The sequence below is a fragment of the Cicer arietinum genome, chromosome 3 (assembly GCF_000331145.2).
Source record: "Cicer arietinum cultivar CDC Frontier isolate Library 1 chromosome 3, Cicar.CDCFrontier_v2.0, whole genome shotgun sequence".
Classification (NCBI taxonomy): Eukaryota; Viridiplantae; Streptophyta; class Magnoliopsida; order Fabales; family Fabaceae; genus Cicer; species Cicer arietinum.
In genome coordinates, this window is record NC_021162.2 from 4,849,415 (window position 1) to 4,855,509 (window position 6,095).

A 6,095-nucleotide genomic window follows, 5' to 3' on the forward strand; every position below is an offset into this window, starting at 1 on the left:
TTACGCGCTCTTTTGGATTTTGAACTTTTAGCCTTATCCTTGGAAAAATTTTCAAAAGGTGGAGCCAAAGTAGATTTGGATTTTTCTTGTAAATCCAGATCAGAATTAGATTGAGCAATATTTGGAGAGATAGGAGAAGAGTTCAGACTTACTTGAGATGGTAATGTGGATTCTTCAGCATGCATGTTCCTATGAGGGCTTTTTGAAGAATGGTGATCATATGATACATTCAGATCAAAGAATAAATCTTCACCATTCTTAACTGAAGGAGCGGCAATATGTGGTGATGGATCCTTACTAACTTGTGGGGATTGAGGAAGTGTCGAATCAGCGGAGTTAAATGAGGGAGTGCGAGAATGAGATAGTGGAGAGGCAGACTTCTGCTTCTTTGAGGCAGTTTTCTTCTTCCTTGAGGTGGGGTTTTGTTCAGGCAGATCAATGCGCATTTGTTTGATATTTTTCATAGAGAAGAAGTTATTGCACTGAATACTTTCTTCATCATCAAGGGGTACTTTAAAGTACTTAAATATTTTGGTCAAGATCATCCCATAGGGAGCTGATCGACCCACAATTGCAGCATTCAACATGTAGCTAAATATAATGTTTCCCAAATGAAGGGTGTTCCGGTCAACAAATGATGAATGATCAAAATATCAAGTTCGGTTACCTTTTCATAACTCCCAGCTCGAGGCACTATCGAGTGAACACAGATGTTGTGATATATCCGACACATAGGAGGAAGGTTTGATGCAACTAGAGGCTTACGAGGATCTATTAGGATATCTTGAAGAACTGAGGTTCGAGTGACCATATACTGGATATACCAAGTTTCAGCAAAACAGTGGGCTCCAACATCTTGTATATCAAGAATTTTGTATAGTGAAGTGGGGTTTACGTCCAAGTGTACACCCTTAAGTACAAAACTGAACCCAGGGCTTCCTTTACAGCCATTGCATGCAGCATAAAATGCCTTTACCAGTCTTGGGTATTGCGGTTCATTCACTCTAAAAAAGGAAGTCCATCCTAATTTATCAAATACTTCTACAACATTAAAGCCACCATTTTTCAGATTGATTAAGTCAATGTGCTTGCCATGAACCACAGATTTGTTAAACCATTTTGAGGTGTAATTTAACTCTGAATCTGTGGAGTTAAAGAGAGGGACATGAATCGGTTTGGATGAACGAGATTTCTTTGGAGTCGGTTTACTTGGTTCAGATGATTTGGTTTTCGGCCGTTTTGGAGTGGACGGTTTGGAGGAAGATTTAGGAATCGATTTAGCAGAGGCATGACCTTTGGAATCGTCTGAATCAATCTCATGCACAATAGAGTCCTGAGTAACCTTCTTGTTTGAAAGGACAGCCCCAGATTGAACTCTTGAAGATCGTCTGATGGATGAGGTAGTGGATTTTGACGATGAAGGTTTTTTGGTCTTTTGAGAAGGCGGTTTAGGAGGTGCCCTAGGAGGATATACTGACTTTTGTTTTAATCCTTGTCTTGCGGATTCAGGACTTGAGTAATTTTCTGAGTCAGTTTCTGGATCAAAAGGAGACATTTTTCGCTTGGCAGTGGTTTTGATTCGAGCCATTGTTGTTGGGAGGAAGAAAACGGAAGAAAATGGTGAAGAGAGAGAGAAAAGAAAAACTGAATGAATTTTGGGAGAGAGAAACGTATGGAAGAGAGAGAAAAAAAATTGATTACGGAGAGAGAGTGTGTTAAAAACGTAGAGAGAATTAAAGTGGAGAGAGAGAAGGAATTTGAATGGAAAAAGAAGGAAATTAAAAACGGAGAGAGAAACATTAACTGAGAGAGAGAAAATGTGTGTGGGAAGTTTAAAAAAAACGGATTGATTGATTGATGGAGAGAGAGAAATCAGAAACGTGGGAGAGAGAGAGAGAGAAGATGGGAGCCGTTGATGAGGCATGATGATGGAAAAGAAATAGTCATGATGAACTGCATTTAATGCAGTCTGCGCAAAGAAGAATGGGAAGTATCCACCAAGTGCCATCCATTTGATCAATGAATAAAGAGGCACACGCATGTCCTTGACTGATTTGTCAAGGGAAGTTTCACCTAAAAGTACTTAAAGTCTTCCTATCTAAATTTTTGACTTTATTTTTAGGGATCAGATTTGCCATATATTTGCCACACAACATTAAAATAATAAAAGCCAAAAATAACATTAAAAATAATAAATAATTATAAAAATAAAATAAAATAAAATAAATAAAAATAACATAATTTATTTAATTAACTTTGGGAAAATTTATGATGGAGAGTTCTTCTAAGATGAATTTAAACCGATCCTCTTGGAGAGGTTTGGTAAAAATATCAGCTAATTGATTTTCAGTGACAATGAAAATTAATTCTATATCACTCTTTTGAACATGATCTCTTATAAAATGATGTTTAATTTCAATATGCTTGGATCTTGAATGTTGAATGGGATTTTTAGAAAGATTAATGGCACTTGTATTATCACAGAGGATGGGAATTTTTGTGTACCTTAGAGAGTAATCTTCTAGTTGATTCTTTATCCATAGAAGTTGTGAGCAACATTGAGCCGCTGATACATATTCAGCCTCTGTAGTTGAAAGAGCAATAGTACTTTGTTTTTTGCATGACCAACTTATTAGAGATTTACCCATAAGTTGGCAAGCTCCGCTTGTGCTCTTCCTTTCAACTTTGTCTCCAGCATAATCGGCATCACAATAAGCAGTGAGATCAAGATTTGAACATTTTTTGTACCAAATTCCCAGATTAATAGTGCCCACAAGATATCTAAAAATTCTTTTTACTGCAGTAAGATGAGATTCTTTAGGAGAAGATTGAAATCTTGCACAAAGACCCACAGCAAAGACTATGTCCGGTCTACTTGCAGTTAAATATAGCAAGGATCCAATCATCCCTCTATACTCTTTTTCAGATATTGGAGTTCCTTCATCATCTTTGTGAAGTATGGAGGAAGGATGCATAGGGGTTCCCATACTTTTGGCTGAACTCATTTTGTATTTGTTGAGTAGATCCTTGGTGTATTTTTCTTGAGATATGAAGATGCCATCATCTCTTTGTTTGATTTGCAAACCAAGGAAGAATTTTAATTCTCCCATCATACTCATCTCAAACTCACTTTGCATGAGATTGGAGAAATCTTTGCACATTACTTCATTTGTTGATCCAAATATTATGTCATCGACATAAATTTGAACAATCAATAAATCTTTCTCATGAGTCTTCTTGAAAAGAGTTGTATCAATTTGACCCCTAATGAATCCATTTTCTTTTAGAAAAGAGCTTAACCTCTCATACCAAGCTCGGGGAGCTTCTTTTAATCCGTAAAGAGCTTTTGAGAGTTTGAACACATGATTCGGCTTCTTCAAATCTTCAAAACCAGGAGGTTGACGAACATACACTTCTTCATTTAAGAACCCATTCAAAAAGGCACTTTTGACATCCATTTGAAATAGTTTTATACCTTTATGAGTAGCATAAGCTAAGAGGATTCTTATTGCTTCAAGTCTTGCTACGGGTGCAAACGTTTCATCATAATCAATTCCTCTTGTTGATTGTACCCTTGTGCCACTAGTCTTGCTTTATTTCTAATGACTTCTCCATCCTCATTTAGTTTGTTTCTAAATATCCATTTAGTTCCAATAATAGATTTGTCCAGAGGATGGGGTACAAGATTCCATACCTTGTTTCTTTCAAATTGTGAGAGTTATTCCATCATTGCTTCAACCCATGACTTGTCACCAATAGCTTGATCAATCGTTTTGGGTTCAACTTGTGATATCATGGCCATGTTGGTAGTGTTTTCCCTTAGTGAATTTCTGGTTCTAACACCATCTTCAGTATTCCCAATGATTAGATCAGGAGGATGATGTGTGACTGTTCTCCATCCTCTTGGAGGTTGCTGTGAGGTTGGGTCAGACTTATCCTCATCATGAGGATCGGGTACTCGAGAGGATGAAGGGTTCATCTTCTTCATTTTTGTCCATTTTTTCTAAACACAAGTCATCAAACTCATCAAAAATAACATGCATGGATTCCTCCACAGTTTGAGTCCTAAGATTATATATTCTATAACCTTTTGACGTTGTGGAGTATCCTAGAAAAATTCCTTTATCAGATTTTGGATCAAACTTTCCCAAATTTTCTTTATTATTGAGAATGTAGCAATAACACCCAAAAATATGAAAATAGGAAATATTTGGTTTTCTCCCTTTCCATAGCTCGTATGGAGTTTTGTTTAGAATTTTTCTAATGGATGCACGATTAGAAACATAACAAGCAGTGTTAATGGCTTCGGCCCAAAAATATTTTTCAATATTTGCTTCATTTAAAATGGTTCTAGCCATTTCTTGTAAAGTTCTATTTTTCCTTTCAACAACCCCATTTTGTTGGGGAGTTCTTGGACAAGAAAAGTTGTGAGAAATACCATTTTCTTTACAAAGATTTTTAAAGGATTCATTTTCAAATTCACCCACATTGTCACTTCTCACCGAAATAATTTTTGAACCATTTTCGTTTTGAACCTTTTTGCAAAAATGGTGGAACGCCTCAAAGGCTTCATCTTTATGTTTCAAAAATAAGACCCAAGTAAAACGAGAGAAGTCATCAACAATAACAAAACCATATCTTTTGCCACTAAGACTTGGAGTCTTTATGGGACCAAAAAGGTCAATATGAATAAGTTCAAGTGGATGTTTTGTTGAAACAATATTTTTTGAGTGGAAGCTACTTTTAACTTGTTTTCCTTTAACACAAGCTTCACAAACTTTGTCTTTCTCAAAATTGATTTTTGGAAGACCTTTAACTAATTCTAATTTTGATAAATTAGAAATAGTTTTTAAGCTTGTGTGACCAACTCTTTTGTGCCAAATCCATTTATCTTTATCAATGGATACAAAACAAGATTCAGAGGGTAAATCATCCAAATAAAGTTCATATAAATTCTTTTTTCTAAAACCGGAGAAGAAAACTCTACCCGAGGATGAATGTTTGACCTCACAAAGAGTAGGCTTAAAAATAACTTCAAAACCACTATCACATAATTGACTAATACTCAGCAAGTTATGTTTTAGACCATCAACATACTGAACATTTTCAATTTTAGCAGAATTATTTTTACCAATAATACCTGTACCTTTTATTTGAGCTTTATCATTGTTACCAAATGTGACTGATCCTCCATCCTTTATTTCTAAGGAAATAAAGCAGTGCTTATCTCCCGTCATATGCCTTGAGCAACCACTGTCCAAGTACCAAGACCTTCTTTTGTTGATCATAGGATGAACCTGTGTTAGGTTTTAAAAGTAACTTAGGTACCCATATAGCATTGGGTCCTTGTTGGTTAGTTTTTCCTCTTATGAGGATTTTTCTTTTGTGATAACAAATAGAATCATGGTGACCATGTTTACCACAAAATGAACAACCTTTCTTTATATTTTCAGCTTTCTTCTTAGCGTGGCAGATTTTGAAAGTGTGCCCAAGTTTTTTGCAAAAAGTACATTTTGGCCTATCCTCTTGTTTTTTGGGCAAGAAAAAATTTTCATACAATTTTTGTTTTTGAGAACTTTTAAAACCAATACCAGCTTTGTCAAAAATTCCAGATTGAGATCCCATTATCTTTTGAAAAGTTTCAGTAGATTTAACAAAGTTGGTGATGTCATTTTTTAGTTCTTCAACTTCTACTTTTAAAATCTCCTTTTCTGTGTCCTCTTCCAGAGGATGAATTCTGACATTCTTTTTATTTAAAAGTGCTTGCTGCTCAGATAATTTCTCATGAGATAACTGCAGATCTAGAATGATTTTTTCATATTTCTCATTCTTTGCTTGAAGTTCCTCATTGAGTTTCTTTATTTCATAAAGTTGATTTTTGAGAAAACCACATTTATGAGATAAAGTATTTGAGTCATTTAAAAGATTGTCAAATTCAATTTCTAATTGTTCACAAGAAGGACATAGTTCTGAAATACTTACTTTTTCAGTTTCTGATTTTGCCATAAGACATAGGTTGGCTTCTTCATCCTTTTCTTGCTCAGAAGATGACTCGTCACTATCATCCCAAGTAATCATCATGGATTTGTTTTTGT